The following is an 18,940-nucleotide window of genomic DNA, read 5'->3' as shown; positions in this document are numbered from 1 at the left end:
TAACTAAAGTTTGAGGTTCTGTTTTTTCAGTAATTGGTTTGTTTTAAGGCTAATTTGTCATGCTTTAAATATTACTTCTGAAGCAAATCGAATTATTTGAGGCATTTAAAAAGTAATGTAGTGATGTTCTTAATAATTTATTGGGTTATATTTATTGTTAGTATACTTGTTATGTCTTGGCATCAAGAACATGACTGCATGAGACAGAAATGAGGAAAGGAGAATACATATTTAAAGGATCTTTCAATATAAAACACACCCCTCCCCCCAAATATGATATTGAAAATTCTGTTTGAAAATATCACCTGTGCTTAATGACTTGTTGTAGAGAAGTTCTAGAAATGCAATTTTATGAATTCAGATGTTTCCTTTAAAATGGCTTATATAGAACAATAATTGCAGATGAGCAACTATATAATCTTGTGGGGTTTTTTTAAATGCATTGTAAGTAATAAATATAATATGTCTGGTAAAGTGATTTAACTAAATATTGCAGCAGGCTTTCATGAAAAATTCTGATAATTGCTTTGGTCTTTTCTGACAAGTGAAGGACAAGGATAGAACTCTCAGTCTCACAAAGGAGTTGCCACCCTTCGATGAACTGTTTGTATACACAACTGATTCCACAAAGTACAGCAGAGCAGTGGTTCCAAATGATACAACAAACAGCATTATGTTATTAGTTAATGAGGGAAATTTCAATCCAATACTGTAGTAACAAATGCATGATGGAGCACTGGCTGCTGCTGTTGGAATGCAAAACAGAGCAGCTTCTGATGCACAATGTACTTGCCATCATTGGCTTTTCTGGGTGATATGTAGAAGTTGTGCTGTACTCCTAAGGTCTTGCAGGGATTAATTTATTAAGCTTTTGAAACTGAGGAATCCTTCTGGGAGTGACATTCAGAATTCTGTGTGAGGTAAAGCTATCATATTCCCTATTAAAAAAACATAAAAAGTTTTAAAAAAATGTGGAAAGGAGGTAAAAACATGCACAGCAGTTTTATCCCAACTTGAAGAAGAGCTGTGTGTGTGTTCCCTCAAGATCAGGTCATAGATGTTTAGAGGGAGGAAGAAGTTTTTAAAACTCTTATTATTATTGTCCTGACTCAAAGCCTTTCACTTGCCAAATCATAATTCTTCTGCCCAAAATTGAATTATTGCCACAGCTGCACTAGAACCTAAAGCTCTAAAGCCCCACAACTCTTTCTAGTTCCCTCTCCCAGACCACTCCAAATTCCATCTTGTCTGACACTCCAGCTCTATGGTTTCCCAGACCTTATCCACAGCGAGTCCTACAGCATGTTCTGTCCTGAGACCTTATTTCTTGTGAACCTGCTTAACACACCACCAGGCTTCCCCATTCCTCCAAATGCATGTCCTGCCTGTGCTGACTGCTCACCCTAGGGCCTTCAGCAGGGCTGCTCAGCTCCTCCTGAGCTCTGCTCGTGCTGCCAGCATCCATGTCTGTGCCCTGCTGTATTGCTCACAGCTGCTATACTTCCCTGTTGGTGGAACCATTGGCAAAAATCATCTCTAGATTTGGTTTTTCCAGCTGAAATTCTGGGACAGGTAAGCAGCACAGAACCACTAAGGAGAAGGAGCAAAACATCTGGGTGAAACATGGCCTAATCACCCCTGTAATTATCTTCACATGAAAATGACATGACTAAGAAAGAGGATCAAACATTAACAGTCAAAAGATCTTTCTCATTTCCTTACTCAAATGTTACTCGCACTCAGTTAATTGATACTCCTGGACTTAAAAATATTATCACTTCATTGTCACCTGAACAAGTATTTAAACCTATTTTTTTCTTTAAAATTTTAACACAGTCCCCTGCGACTTGGTGAGATCTCCTTCCATTATGGAAGACCACTTTTCAGTATTTTGGTAGGTGGTGCAAAATTCTGGAAAATTCTTATCCAGTGGCAGTTCACACATTCATTCCACTGTCATATGCTGATAGGAAAAAATCTTTCATCATAAAAAACAGTAACTGTCCATCTTGAGTTAACCTGTTTCTGGTCTCATTTTCTACAGACCTGCCATATTCTCTTGGGTTTTTGACCTTTAGATCTTGTGACTTTTTTTTTCCCCTCTTTATTATTGATCTGTCTTCCAAACTCCTCCCTATCTTATGATTATGCATGATGAAATGTTCATTTATCAGGCATCCTGGCTATCAGACAGCTGAGCTCACGTAGAGCCTTGGTTCTGTATTTGCTGGACTATTTGCTAGGTCACCTGTCAGCCTCAACTTCTCATCTCTTGCCTTTGTGACCAACAGTCAGCATTTCCTCATAGCATCTCCTTTCCCATCTTAACATGATCTTGGGGAACACCAGACTTCTCTCCTGATTTGTCACGATGGTACCAAGTATCATAACCAGCTCAAGAATTCAGAAAACTGTGAAGTCTGGGAAATGTCAAGACAGAATCTCTCAAAATGTTTTAGGTTGCAAACAACAAAGGACAAAACTAAACAGCTTTTGTCTAACTTGTGTTTTAAAATTTCACTGTTGTTTATTCTGCACTCTCATAAGGCAGACCATGGCTATCACTTCCAGTAAGCTTTTCTTTATGCCTAAATTAATCTCCATTTCCAAAGTTGAAGCTTATTACTACTTGCACTACCCACAATAGACATGAAGAATATTTTTTCTGTTCCTCTCTGCAGTTACTTTCTATCATGCCTTTCCTGCTTTAGGTTGGATTTAACTTATATTACTTGTATGTTTCATTACAAGTCATATTTAAATCATCATCTCGGGTGATTCTTTTTGTTATTCTCCCCTCTATTTCTTCTAGACAATCCAGCTACTTTGGGAATTCTAGTTCCAAAATCAAATTTAATGTTGCAGTGTAATGCATCTTAAAGCCAGCTACAGCAGAAAGATTATTTACATGTCTACAGGTTATGTTCTCTTTTTTTTTAATGCACTAGTTGTCCAGTCTCTTCCTTTCCTACATGGCATAGAAGACTCCTGTTCAGCTTCATATGCACGAAAGCCTCCAGATGTTTTATTTCTTGCAGGCAGTTATTCTAGAGTCTGGATTTGTGCCATTGACTACTTCTGCCTGAGTAAAGTATTTTTCACTTCTCTTTGGGGAAATTAATTCTGTTTTTGCAGAACATGTATCCAATATGTTCTGGTCATTTTGAATTTTAGTTCTGTGAGCAAAAATGCTTACTGTTAGCTTCAGCTTGGCAATACCTTTGTATTTCATAACTTCATGTTTATTAAAACGATGCCAATATTGCTTATTAAGGAAAATACTGATATGGCCAACGGTAGATTCCCAGGAATCACAAATCTGTATATTCTTGTTCATCTCTCTCAGTATATTGCTTAACAGGGAACCATTTTTATTTCTCTGAATTAGCAACTGGTTTTGCTAATTAAGAGTAACTTAATTTAGACTATTTTAAGTCAGATTATGAGAATTTAGAGAACATTATATATCAGAAGCTTCACTAAAGCTTGCTTTTTTTCTGTTAAGCAAATAAAATCTTGTTTTGCCCCTTTAGCCCCCATAGAAATTGGCTTTAAAAAATTGTTTCACTCTTACTCATCATCCCTTCTGCTGACACTTGCAGTTTTTTGTTTGCTGATATATTCCAATGTTCTTTCTAGAAATGAGTATTAGTCTGACTGATACATATAGCTTTTCCACCTTTTTCTACTTTCCATTTTTCAAGGATAGATAGGTGGCTTGTTTGGTTTTGTTCACAGGTTTTGAAGTGCCTCTGAAATTGCTTCAGCAAATTCTCTGTACTCCCTGAATTTCATAATTTCAGAATGATTCAAAGCCAGCTAACTAATGGGTGTGTTCCCTAACCTTCTTCTTTTCTTCTATCTTAAATGCATTGATGTTTGTGTTATTTACATTATCTGCCTGATCACATCTAACTCTATTAGTGAAGACTGAAGTAGTAAATGCACTAAACATTAAAGTTTTTTTAGTGCCATGACTTGATAGCTTTTTTTCCTCTTGAATAATGGACTAGCTTTCCTTTGTCTTCCCCTTGCAGTTAATGTTCTTACTGATCTTTTTCTTTGTTTACCTTGCATGTTTCTTGCTAGTTGTTTCACATTTTGTGCCTTCACTTTTCTCAGTGTGTGCATCCATCTTCTTTTGTAAGCTCTATGTCTTCTTGCTTTCTGTTTTGTGTAACAAATTATTATCAGTCCATCTAGAGAGATTGATGAATAGTCTGCATTTCCCTAAATTACTTTCCCAAAAGATAGTTTGTTTATTAGAGATTGTAACTGTATCTAATTTTATTTTTCAGGCAGTGTTTCTTAGATGTGTGTAAGAATTATCTTGATCTGTTCAGTCTTTATGGTTTGCCAGTGGTGCAATAGCCCCCATCTTTCTTTCCTCATTGTTATAAAAGATAATAGAACAAGCAATCAGTAATAGAAAACATGGTAGTCACATATAACAAGTCATATACTTTTATATATTTTTGGAATATGTAAACAAAGATGTAATAATAATGATATTTCAGACAAATTTCCTGTCTTCATTTAGTCATAAGTGTAGATAGAATATTTATGTTTCTTGATGTATAAAACATGCTGATCAAATAATAAACAATCCTCATAGCCTCCTTCTATAGAAGTAAATATATTATCCTAACATTGCAAAGTAATAGAATGGGATGAGAGGAAATGGCTTCATGTTGTGCCAGAAGAGGTATAGGTTTGGTATTATGAAAAATTTATTCACTGAAAAGGTTGTCCAGCACTGCAACAGGCTGCCCGGGTAAGTGGTATGTTACCATCCCTGAAAATTTTTAAAAGGTATTTAGATGTTGCACTTGGAGACATGGTTTAGTGGTGAACAGTGCAGTTCTGGGCTAATGCTTGTACTTGCTGATCTAAGAGCTGTTTTCTAATGGATGGAATTACAGGACTTGCCTAAATCTTCACAGATAGCATCTCAAAATTTTGGGGATATTGGAATTTGAGTCTTCACGATTCTCAGTACTATTCAGTGATGCAAACTACCCTACATTATTGTGGGAAATGCTAACTATTTTACTTCTATTTCCATATCTTCAGCTCTCAGTCCTAAATAACATAACATACATTTCAATCTATCATCTCAGAACACAGCTACTCACTATAGCTTAGCTATGTTGCAGTACTGTGAAATAGATTCTGTACAATACCCTATCATATGGGCATGTATACTACCCATTAGTTTTTTATGGAGTCTGCCAGCATTTCTGTTACTGAAACACACACAGCTCAGAAGTAGACTTTTACTTGAAAATGGAGCCATTTTTGCATGATGTAGAAGCTGGTCAAGTCTTTTTACAAAATACTATGCTGTTAGCACCTATCCAAGAATCTAGTAGATCTGGTCTTAGATTGGATAGCTTTAAATAGCATAAGCATTCTGTCCTGTTCACTCAATTAAATACACCACTTCAAAGTGCTATTTAATTGCTCACTATTGCTGTAACTATGACTGACAAGTGATTTGTACACTGTATTATTTATTATTGCACAGTAAGAAAACTAGAATTTTTGATCAGATTTTAGCACTTGACACTCAGTGAAAGCAAATCTTCTAAGTCTGCAAATCATCTTTAAAACATTAGATCAAGAAACTAAGTCTAAAGAAGCAATTAAACACCAAACATGGTAGTTAAGCACCAACCTCAGTGGGCTCCCACATTGCAATCTGACACACAAATTGCAGCGTGATGTGTGACAGACTGATGAATAATATTCTGTATCAACCTGTAAACTGGCAGACATTCTTGATACAAGTGAGTGAATAGGCTTAGTGTGTCCAGCTGATAGTTGTCTTTCATGTGATGCCAGGTAGAAGTCAAATTCTATCGAACAGTAATATTCTTAGATGACTCATTGACAAACTTATCTTTGATAGCAACTACCAGAAGCTGAAGAAAATTTCACTGACTGCCTTCAGAACTGTAATCTGAAAACCTGCCATTTAGATAGTACCTAACTCTACAGGTGCTGCAGTTTCTAAATTCCCAAAGGTGCTCAAAAAGTGTACTTCCATAAATATGTACGAGCACTTCAATTTCTAATGTTCCAGTTTTTAACTTAACTGTGGTGGTGGCATGCAAAAATTAGAGGTCCCCATGCCAAAATCTCTTGGATCCTGGTTCTCACAGTGTGTGCTAGATTGATCTCAGTACAAAATACTGTAACAGCCCTGGCTTTTCTTGGAGGCCTCCAAGGAACTGATAATCTTATTATACTAAACTATAACACTGAACACATAAAAAATCCAGCTGCACTTGCTTTCTACCTGAAGGAATTAGATACGTTTATTTAATAATTTTTAATGCATTCAGCATGAAAATGTAAGCTGCAACTCAAGCAGCTTTGAAAACCTGACACTCTCTTCTCCAAAGCAGATTTCTTTCCTGCTTTCTAAATAATTGAACAAAACTGTTCTCACTATTAAGCCAAATAATTGATTTCCTTTAGGTAAGTGTACCTAACACATTATTTGAAAATGAAGTATGGTTTTTTGTCAGCATTTGATCCAGGATCTCTCTGACTAGCTCAGGTTTTTCCTTCCTGGGAAGAAGAAATCACTGAGTTCCATAAATGCACAACATGAATGAATTTCCTGTGTGTTTCACAGTCAAGGATCAGACGTAGTGCAGCACAACAAAAAAGATCAAGGGCCAGTAACATCAATAAACAATGACTTCTTATCATTATGACCAGTATGAGATTCGAAGCTCAGTCTCCCTTCTAGCCTTTGTTATCCAACATCAGCAACTGATTATGTGATAAAAGAGAAATAGGTGATCCTACACAGCATTGTTTTTCTCAGAGGAACTTAGAAATTATTACTGGGTAATTTCTTTTCTGGTCTGAAAACTATTATCTGTGGAGCATTAGTGGAACTAGGCTATTTATTCTGTCACATGCTGTACTGGAAGCCACTTTGGGACACAGATGGATGCCACAACCTTGTGCCACTTACACATTAACAATATATTATGTTGTGTGTTATTTTCAATGGATGCGCAAAAGTACCTCTCAGAATTTTTTTAGGACTTTAGTTTTTAAATAATAAATAATCTTCCTAAGGCGAGATAGATGTGCGTACTAGAAAAGGATATGCTCTGAACAATAGGGTGAGCTGTTTTCTCCATCTTCCACTGAAAGGAGAAGTCTCTGCTGGCCCAAGTGTTGGTAAAACTCAGAGTTCTCTTCACATTCTAGCTAAGTTAGAAAGACCAGAGAACATCAGTGTACAAAAAGGTTCACCTCCAGCATGCTTGAATGCTGCTTAGAAATCTTCCTGTAGAGCTGGCTCAACTTTGTATACAAGCATTCCTAAAAAATTGAAGTGTTGTTATTTAACAATTACTGGATTCCTAATTTCATGTCTTGCTCTCCTAGATATTTTGATTGTAGAGCTTCTTAGGAAAATTAACTTTATTTTCCGGAACAGGGAATTACTGCAGACCTGGATTTCTGTCCTAAATTCAGGAAATTAGTGGTCTTGCAGCCAGACCCAGAAAAAAAAATCTGGAATCTTAATGTCTATGGAGATCCAGGTATTTAGAATAGTTTATTTTAGGTGGATTTTTGGAAATAAAGATTTAGTTCAGAAAGTTGTTTCAAGTGGGACTATAGTGTAAATAGTAGTTCGCTAGTAGAAGTATCTTAAAGTCAGCAAAGTACTGTCTTTTCACTGCATGTTGCTTTTCTATGGGAACTGATCTATGGGAACTATTCTATGGGAGTATATGTATTTCTATGGTATAAACAAAAAAAAATCATTTCAATATGGTAGATTATTCTTTAGGAAAAAGTGTATTGAAATAGTAGTGTGCCGCATCCTTACTGTAGGAATGGAAAACGGGTGTTATTAAATTCTTAAATGGATGGTAACAGACCTGTATATCAAGCAATATGCATTTATTGACATTAAAAGCAAATATATTACTGGTAGATATAAAGATATTTAACACCTAAAGGTTACCAAAAAATAAAGAATCCTATAAAATATTGCTCCCTTTTTTATTTCCTCTCCCCTCCCCCAGTGTATTAATTAATAGAAGTTATCGTTGTGGCAATTGAAGACCTATGAGCTAGGTAAACTCAGTACTAAATCCACCTAGAACTAAATTTAATTGAATTTGCAGACATTAAGAGTCTGTATTAATCTTCTCTAATTTTAGTCACTATAAAGTAGCTAAAAGAGTTTCTATTCAATTGCCTCATTTAGGCTCAAGCTAGTTCATAAAGAAAAGGAATTCCAAAGTTCAACTTATCCCATCCTGAGGTGGATGGTTGCCATAATCAGGATGAATTGTTTGAGTGGGAGCTATGGCTGGCACAGTTAAAGCGTCTTTTTAATTAATCAGTAACCTTAGATTTGCCTCAGTGATAAAATACGAGGAGGTGCCTGTCCGATTATCTGCTGATTATCCAAATAGATAGGATAGGTAAAGTGTTTGACTTCTGTATGGCTAAAGTAAGGTGAAATGAATTCTGCTTTAAATTTTGAAAAAATGACATTTTGACAGTAATTGTCTCATTATTTTGATACTACAAATTACAATATTATTCATATAAAAATATTATTCACTTTATTTTTCCCCCATCCCAGAACACTGTTAAAGAAAGAATACATCTGCATTGTTCTTACCTGGCCTTATAAACTAAGCCATACAGTAGTACTTATTTGTTTACGTATTTATTATTGAAAAGTATTGATTTGGTGAGATTGTAGCAGCAAGTTATAAATTATGCATAAACTGCATCAACAGATAAACAAGAGAATAAACCAGAGCTTTGCAGTTTTAGAGTGGTGTTTTTATTTATTATGGGTTTAGAAAAGCTAAAACCAGTAAAGCCCAAGAAGGAGGAAACATTCTACTTGAAATAAAAAAAAAAAAAAAATTATATAGATTTTTTTTTTGCCTTTTTCCATTACTCCTCTGAGTCCTTTTTTGTATGTGCCATGTATAAAGACATATGACTGTAATATGACTGCTCACAGACCTGTGTCTGCTCAGGGGAATGGTTTATGGTATGGTGCATTTTTCCATAAAAAATATGTATGAGTGTCATCTTTTCTCATATAGATAAAAGTTTACTAAGGCCCGTATTTTCAGTTGATCCACAATAACTCTTCCAATGCTACTTCTTTTTTTCATGCTTCTTAAATGACCCATGATTATGGCTCATGCCGTACAGAAAGCCAATTAATTTATGCACGTGTAACCAAACCATGCAGCAAAATGTCAGGTGAGAAAAAAAAATGTGAAAAATCTTAATGATAGGAATAAGTCAGAGAATCTAATAAATAATTGTTTAAAAAATGTTCTGATACTCAGCTTCACATAGGTAATGCTCATTGAAGCTTCCGAAGCACACTTCTGAAGTGCTGTTCCTTGTACACATGCTCTGTTTTCGAGCCTCCTACTATGTAACTAGTTGCATCTTTATTTTAGGGTAGCATTAGGATATATTAAGGTATATTGGTTTGCATTATCTGCCAGCTGGAAGAGAAAGGGATGCCTTTCTTGCTGTTTGCTCTGAATCAAATGACCAGTTTCTGAGGGCAATTTCATGTCTTCAAGAAGGATAGTCATCCATCAGCAGTCATACTGGTTTGAGGAGTCTTCTTCAACCACTAAGAGCAATATATAAGAGTCTCAAGAAAGAACAGGATGTTCCTGTATCTGTGCTGTAAATGTCATCCCACTAATAAAGAGAGGAAGGAAATTACTTCTCAGGACATTCCTGTAATATTAAATATGCACAAACTACCTATATGAACTTCTGATCGCAGAAGAGAATAGCAGGGCACTTATAAGAGTCTCAAGAGACTGAGAAGTTCCCTGCTGTTCACCTTCCTCTTGTTTTCACAGTGTATTATTTGCTGATTTGGAAATATAATCATTCCTGCATGCATGGGATATAAGCAGAGAATTTTTTTATTGCTTTAAAGACAGATGATTTTCATAGTTATGGTTTTCCATCTTTTGTGTATCCTGTGTTCAGAGTAACAGTCTGTGTTCAAGAGCTGGGATTATCCTCCCTCAGGATTAAAGTAGGACTAATTTCCATGGCTTTCTTTTAAAAGAAACATACCATTGGAATTGAAATGGAAATTTTCTCTCCTTGAATGGTCACAGCCGATCGGTGCTGTTGGTTTTCCTTCTCCCATGCCATTCTTCATAGACTCCAGTGTGGAGAAGAGCTGTGGTTCACTTTGTCACTGCTAGGAAAATGGCCAGTTCAGAAAATAGTTTATTATTTGATCTTCTTGTCAGACTGGATTTGGCAGGGAATTAAAAGGCATTTGGTACATTGAATGGAGAATAAGGATGCTACTTCCAGTCTTCATAGACAGCACGGTTTGTATTTCTTTTCTCTCCTATACCTCTGTTATCAGTTTGATCTCTGTTAATAGAAGGTGAGGGAGCTCTGTGAGGAGTTCTGAAACTATATACAATATTCAGAAGTTAAATGAAAGATACACAAGGGGAAGAAAATACTACAGCGCTGCCCTCAACATTACAGGAGGAAGATTGCCCAGAACTGAATGTCTGCTGCATCGGCATTGCTAACTGCACAGGTCTCAAGAAATATCAAACTGCAGGCCAAATAATACAGTGTGGCTCATTTCCACACCACTTAGGACTTCTTTCCAGAGCAGGATGGAACATCTTTTTCATGTACTGCTTGACTGTGTGTGCACACTTGATTTTACATGGTATTTTAAAATGCATGTTTTTAGTCTGCAATAATAGGATGGCTGCACTGCACACACCAAAATAAACCCAAGGTACTTTGCTATATGCCGTTGGTTGTCAGATTATAAAGGGAATGGGAAGCTTTAAGGAGCAATATTGAAAGAGTGTGGAGAGCGCTGCAGCTTACACTGTTTCAGCTATGCTGTTTTTTCAGAGTGGTCCCTGTAGTAAGCCTGTCTATAGAACCACACAGGCACTCTTGGAAAGAACTAGCAGGAGTGATCTGAAACAAACCTGGGAGTAAGCTGTTAATCATATATCCAGTGGTAAATATGCATAAATAAAAGAAGATGCATACACATTTATTTCATGTGACTACTAGGTCAACATTAAACTAAGTGACATCAAAAAGAAATGGAACATGACGTCCAACTTGCAGAGGCATATTTTTCATCGTCTGTACAGGATGTATATTTTTTTAAGAGTTCATTACTTTTACCAGAAATTTATTATATTATATAGATTGCATTCATGTAGTAGAAGTTATATGAATACATAATAGAAAATATTTTATCTACTTGCAAGAAAATAATCTCTGGACAAGTAAACCTCTGGAGCAAACAGAGTTTGATCTAATTTTCTACAGCAGGAATTCAGATACAGCTCTTCCAAGACAACAATATGGAAGTTTTAAGTAAATTTGTAGCTGAGATAACCAAGATATACATGTGAAATAGCAAAACTAATGATGATCAGTATAATAGAGTGGATTGATGAGTTTGTCACCATCGGCTCCCTCAATACAGAATTGAGAGAGGCACTTTTTTGGCATGATTCATGCATGCATAAAGATTTTTACATGATTCATTTTCCCATAAACATCTAAAATATGTCAGATTAATCATACCTTAAACATCCCATAAGTTTCTACTGTTGAGGAAAACAGAATATTGTATTTAGCTGAGGTGGTAGCTGAGATGAATCACTATCTTGTATACTTATGTGACAGGTGTGATAAACAGATGTGATCTTTATCTGCTGTCTGGTGGATTTTGAGTTTGGCATTGTCATTTTTTAGTGAATATCAACTGCTTTCATCAGTATTGGCATGCATGCATTCAAAGATACATACAAACTGGACAATATAAAATTGAAAGTTCTAAATGAACCTTTTACCTTGAATTACACAGGTAAAACGTGTTTTAATAGATGATATCACAATATATGATACTCCAGGGGCATAAATCAGATTCTCACGCAGAGCCATTAAAAAAAGGAGGAAAGGGGAACATGTTCCCACGTCTTATCAAGATCCTCTAGAAACAGGTAGTTTTGTTCAAGGCCATCTATCACCCATGTTGATCAGTCTGTTATCAGGTAAAGGACCCCTGTGTACAGCTATGGAGCAGCATTTGTAAGATGTAGGCATGTTCACTTCAGAATTGTTTTCCACATGGTTTTCATTGATTGGTTTCTTTTGTCAATATTCACATTCTGAAGTGTCCTAGTACTTGTCTTTGGATTTCTAGATGTAGCAAAAGACTGAAAAGGGTGAATGGTTTATTTTTTGTTAAACAGAAAGGGAGGAAACTAGAGCATTTTAGATTTCTTGGCCTAATTTCAATTATTGGGAATAAAAAGATGAATTATTTAGAAGCTAAAAACAAGAACATACCAAACAATAAAAATGAAACTGTATTTACTGGCAACAAGTTGAGTTAAACTAATCTCATTTCCATGTAGGGAAATGGATCCAAAATATAGGTATGTGAGAAGCACATACCTGGTCTTAAGGCAACCAGCTGGTCTTAAGGCAACCAGCTTTCCTAAGTCTCTTTATGATTTTCAACGTGGCATTCACATAAGTAATTTGGGAATGATCTTGATTAAATTACCACTAAACAGATGCTAAAATTTTTTGTAAATGTTAATTTGATTGCTTAGCAAGTGTTCACAGTCAGAATAGAAAAAGGCACTTCACATGTGGTTCTTAGGCAGGTACAGACACCATTTTCACCCCTGTGTTGAATGGTGAAATAATCAGTGTTCTCTCAATGAGGGAGGGCAGTAAGATCTCTTTCATAGGCTGGAAAATAGAGCTAGAATTCAAAATGCGGACGTGTGTGGATTCTGCACTGAGGCAGGAATAAGATTGAGTTGAAGACTGAAGAAGGACTGGCTCAGCAGTTGTTCTGTTGAAATTATGTATAAAGCTTAGTGTTTCCCACAGTCAACATGACTTAGAGAAACCATGCAATTCTGAAGTAGTTTAGCAAAACATTTTATAGCAGCTAATCAGGCAGAGCTGAATTTGGAACTCCTAAACATCCAGCTTGTCCACTTAAACACATAACTTGGGCAATTTAGACTTCCTTTTGGTAGTATTTAGAATTAAGTTCAACTACATAGGGGCAGAATGTGCCCCCCTTATGACTGAAAGAAGAGTCATCATTTTAATAAAAAGATTTTTAACAGTTTTCAGGAGTAAGAGTCATCTCCCAGTTTCTCTGAACTAATCACCCTCTTTCTCTGCATAAATAGAGGAGAAAAGCAGGGTGATTCATCTTACTTCCATGTGGACATCTAAACTAGGTCAGATGAATCATGCCATCATCCTCTCTACTGGTAGCTGAGATGTGGACAAATCTGCTTTGGAGATGTATTTGGACTTTAGAGATGTCTACTGTCATTTGCAGAGGATCTAATCTGAAGTAACTAAGAGGAGGAAGACGAAAATAATTTGTTCCCATTGGTAAAAGCAGATGGGAGTATGGTGAAGCACTGGAATGATTTTCTTGAACGTTGTGGCTTCTCTCTTAATGTGCATATTTTAAGGATAGTTTAGATGAAGATGTTAAAATATAAGGTCATAAATCTAGTTGAACCTGCCCTGGGTTTAATGGATGGATTATAACACATCTCAAGTGTCTTTTAGCCCTGTGTTTGTACATGGTTTCATTCTTAGTGATGTATCTTCCAGTCCTATGTAATCCAGGATACATAACTGTAAAGGGAGTGGAGAGGTAATGAGCCAGTTTTGAGTGATTCCAGAAATGCATACCCCTTGTCACATTGCACGATGGGGCAAATCATATGATGGGATAGAAAATACTGTGGGCTTGTAGTTTAGAAGAGACACATATTTCCATAAGCTAATATCTCCAGCTCCTTCCTGGAAAGCATTACATGCCTTGAGAATGTGTGAGTCAGCAGTGCTGCATCAGCACTTGCAGGACAGGGCTTAGCAGAGCACCTGCAAACAGTATTGGGGTGAAAGCAAGTAAAGTTATGCTGTGAAAGTAGGTAATGTGCTGATTATACTCATAATCTTTCTGAAATGAAAAAAAAGTAGCATAATTTAAAAAGGCAAATTATCTTTTGTGTATTTGTACATGGTTTCATTCTTAGTGATGTATCTTCCAGTCCTATGTAATCCAGGATACATAACTGTAAAGGGAGTGGAGAGGTAATGAGCCAGTTTTGAGTGATTCCAGAAATGCATACCCCTTGTCACATTGCACGATGGGGCAAATCATATGATGGGATAGAAAATACTGTGGGCTTGTAGTTTAGAAGAGACACATATTTCCATAAGCTAATATCTCCAGCTCCTTCCTGGAAAGCATTACATGCCTTGAGAATGTGTGAGTCAGCAGTGCTGCATCAGCACTTGCAGGACAGGGCTTAGCAGAGCACCTGCAAACAGTATTGGGGTGAAAGCAAGTAAAGTTATGCTGTGAAAGTAGGTAATGTGCTGATTATACTCATAATCTTTCTGAAATGAAAAAAAAGTAGCATAATTTAAAAAGGCAAATTATCTTTTGTGTATTTGAAAAGAACTTGGTGAAGTCTAAAAACCATTAAGATACTAATTTTGAGAGAATAATTTAATGATATTCAGCCCATACTCAGCCCATATTTATGCAATTACACATAAGAAATTGATATGCATTTAAATCTAACATCAGTTGTTCTCTGGTCCATTGAGTGAGCTCTGACTAAACATTAATAGTTTGGTGAGACATTAATAATATGGTAAAACATTAATAATGTGGTAAAACATTAATAATAGGTGAGATAATCTCAATAAAATGTATCAATATACTAGTATTTAAGAAGAGGATGTAAAAAATTTTCAGAGTAGTCTGCTTCTTGAAAACGTGTGTAGACTATAGAAAGAAATCCAGACTAAGTAAAGAAATCCAGGGTTCTACTTCTTCCCTGTTGCCATGAGGTCAGAGAGCTGGACTGAAAAATCAGATGGGAGATCCTTTGTTCTGCTGCCTCAGCAGAGGAGGGCATGGAGATCCATGGCCTGCAGGAGACAGAAGAGGTCTCAGTGGGACCTAAACAATTCTTCTATTCTTTCATTCTAAGTGCCAAAGCTACTAGCAACTATGGATCATTTAACATGTATTATTTAATCCTTATTTTCTAAAGAATGTGTCATTAGTGTAGAGATCAATTGTATTAAAATCAGGATTCATACTGGATAAGGAAGGATGAATCGAAGTAGAGTGAACTGTTCCCGTCCATATCAATATTTGATTTTAAGATGTTATCATCAAAAGTAGCTACACAGAATATTCCATACATTTGTAATTTTCAAAGCAATTACTCTTTCCTGGGATTTTCCTAGAGTACAAATATCTTCTGAATTTCATTTAACTTAGATAAGTTTATATACTGAAACTGTATGTCTTTTCCTAACCAGTTTAGAGAACTGGAGTTTTATATTTTTGACAGGTGCTATTTTCTGCTTCTAATTGTGAGAGAGAACATTTTACTGCTTGGTTATCCACTTCCTTTGAGTTTCTACCTTGTCAAGTGAGAAATGCTACATTTACTTACCTGTCTGAAACTTGGAAGTGCGTACTTCATTCTTTTTTAGAGCATGTGCCAAAATAGGTACTGAAATACATGGTGTAGACCAAAATGCTTTTTATATCACCTGCATTAAGCAGAATTTTGCACATATTACTAATCACTAACAGTGATAAGGTCACTAATCACCAGTATAGCAGAGCTATGCAGAGGGACATGCTATACAGAGGGGCATTTCTTCTTGATATCCAGTATTTACAGAGGAACATGGAACTAACTTCAGTACGGTATAGATGCAGTCATAAAATTCATTATTCCTGAATCTTCCATAAAAATATTGGATTGTTTTTATGAAATGTATGAAATGCAGATTTAAGGATGTTTTCATTTTTTTTTTTCCTCAGTAAATTTGAGGTTAAGCAAAGTGAATTGAAAGATAATAAATGCATCTAATCCCTTACCAAGCTCTCTGGAGGATCTTTGAAACCCATTACATGTAGTCATATGTCAAGTAAACAATCTTCTTAAATTCCTTTGAATGACTGGTCTGATAATTTTTAGTGCGGAATTCCTCAGACTATCAGATGCAGGAATTCACCAAATGTCAACCAGCACTTAGAAAAAAACTGTGAGATTAAATATTCAGTGACATAAAATGAATATATTTACTTGTTTGATGTGCAAGAAATGTTGATCTGTAGTGTTGCATGTGCTAGAACCGGATTAACGTTTCACTTTAATTTGTATATAAAAAAAAAAACCCAGCTTATTGAAGATGAGTGAGTATTGTCACCATAAAACTGGGAAAATTGGAAAAAATAAATGGAAAGTCAGATTGTAAACTTTTAAACAGAAAGACAAAAGCTTCATCTGATGTCAGTCATCATCATAGCTTTATGGAAATCTTCCTGAGGTTGTTCTTTCTTTCTGTGATTCCCTAATAATTCCTATCAAGTTAGCATGTATAGACATAATGCTCTGGCAGCTTCCTGGAACCAACCATATATTTCATTCTAAGAAAAGCAGACTACAGGTGTGAAGAGGGAAAAAAAATTAGCATAAATGCGCAGTAACTTTGTACTTTAACTACCATTAAGACCATTTTATAGAAGCACAATCATCTCAGCTCTTTATTTGTATAAATTGCAGTACTGAATTATGTTTAAGGACGCTTCCCTTAATACCAGTTCACTACAAAAATCTTAGGGCTCCAGTGTCACATCCCGTTATAGTAAAGGGAGAGGAACAAGCAGTTCCAGTGAGCACTTCATCTCAACCTAAAGTAGTCATCTAAAGTCAGAGAGATGAATCATATCTTAGAAATGCTTCTTAACTCACATACACATAGTTTGAAAATTATGTGAAATGAATTTATCCTTCTAATCTCTTAATTTTCTGGCCCTCCTATCTCAACATCATCCTGGTATAAATTCTGAATAATACTATTTTCATACATCTGAGATGATTTGCTGTCCTTATTTATTATGGCAAATATGTAAAAATGGTTATCTTAAATCAGTATCAATTTAATGTCTTTTTACAAACCATGCACAGCATTTTACGTCAAAATATTTTCAAACAATTTTGTTATAAGATTGTTATATACGTTTTAAAGCTCTGATTCCCTGGAGTGCCCTGCTTGCAACTCTGAGCATATTTTGTTCCAGGGCAGTAAGTAATCTATTCTGAATTTAGAAATATTTCCTCTGGGAAAGTATTGCCTGGAGAGCAGTGCAAAATCAGAGAGAACATAAGCAGAATCCAAGGGGGGGAAAAAAATGCTTTGGTTGAGCTTTGTTAATTGCTAGTTATTTCTTCTTCTGGCACCATAGAAAACAATCTGCTCATGTTGCTTCCAAAATGACAAGATGAATGGTTCCATAGTCATCACTATTAAAAGGATAACACCAGACTGAAAAGAAAAGGAAAGAACAGTTTTGAGAGAAAAGTGGAATCACTCCTTATAACTAGATAAAATCATAACCTTGCATTATTCATTCATTCTTTCATTCATATGACAGACATTCAATATTAAAATATGATCTGTCGAGGTAAGATACTTTACATTCCAGTTATGACTTAGGTGTATGTTAAATAGCAAATTCAAAGGCTATATATTTTAAAATCATCAGCAGCAAGTTTCACTGAAAAGTTAAAAAATAATCTTCTGAATCGACTGTGATGATTTCCATTAAGTCATAAAAATTAACGTAACTCCAAAGAACTGGATAAAAAATAAATTGATTCCAACATTTTATTGAAAAACAAAACCACAACAAAAACGGAAACAAAAAACCAAACCAACAAAACCCCCCAAAAAACAAAAACAAAAAACCCCAACAAAAAGAAAAAAAAAACTACAAAAAAACCCCAAGCAAATTACAAGATTTGGATCATCGTGTCAAATCACAGGACCTCTTTCATTGTAGGGCTGTTCTTCAAATGCATAGCTGAGGAGATGGAGAAGGAAAGGAAAACACACCCAAATTTTTTGATTTAGAAAGTAAATTCTACATTGCAAAATAGTTTTTGTCAGGTTTAGTCAGCAAAAATTAACACTGCATGATGATATTGAGTCGATTATAAAACAAGAATGAGAAGTACACTACCAATTCAGACTAGTGAAAAGATGTAGCACGAAAATGAGAGAAATTCATCTTACCTGGCTTTGGACATTTCTCTACATTCTATGTATTGGTTAACTTGGGAATGAGTTTTTTATGAGTCCTCACAATTTCTTTGGGAGGAAAAAAGAAGAACACACCTTACATATGGATTTGAGACAATTTGCTATTTCATTTCAGAGTGCAACAGTTCTTTTTAGTGTAAACAATGCTTATAGCCTGAATTATGTATGATTATGTATAATTGCTAATTCCTATTAATATTCCAACTAAAACTGTCCTTTGCCAACTTCCTTGTGTCCTGATGCTAAAAAAAAAGACGCAACACTAGCCCCAGCTAAAAAAAAAAATACAGTATGGCTAAACCAAACTCAAAATCACAGGATATATAGGAAACTCCTTAAGTGTATGAATAATATGCCACTGAACACAGAACAACTTAGGCAATGGTCAGCCAATTCTAATTCAAGTTTATTCAATGTTTGTGTTTTTTTCAAAGACAGGTATATTAAATTCAAGACCAAACAAGACCTGGCAAACTCTAAAGTCTGTTATGAGTACTTTGAGCTCTAAAAGCCTGAAGTGCATCGCTATCCTTTGGCAACACAAAGTTGATTATGCTACAAGTTTAATCTGTTATACCTGTTTTCTTACTGACTTCATTGGTGAGTCTGCAGTCTATGAAATGGATTAATTTGAAATATGTGTTAATGAGGAACAGTTTCAATGAGTCTCAAATCTATTTGACTGGCACTTACCCTATTGATC

The 18,940-nt window shown here is 35.5% G+C and overlaps 1 protein-coding gene across 6 annotated transcripts in view; it reads left to right on the top strand.

The window, feature by feature from the left end:
• The window catches only part of GPC5 (glypican 5), a 234,554-nt gene that overhangs the window by 68,943 nt on the left and 146,671 nt on the right, over positions 1-18,940 (top strand). The gene's annotated exons all lie outside the window — the stretch shown is intronic.

The sequence above is a fragment of the Vidua macroura genome, chromosome 2, assembly GCF_024509145.1.
Source record: "Vidua macroura isolate BioBank_ID:100142 chromosome 2, ASM2450914v1, whole genome shotgun sequence".
Classification (NCBI taxonomy): Eukaryota; Metazoa; Chordata; class Aves; order Passeriformes; family Viduidae; genus Vidua; species Vidua macroura.
The sequence above is the reverse complement of the archived record's forward strand: the minus strand, read 5'-3'. Positions and strand labels throughout refer to the sequence as shown.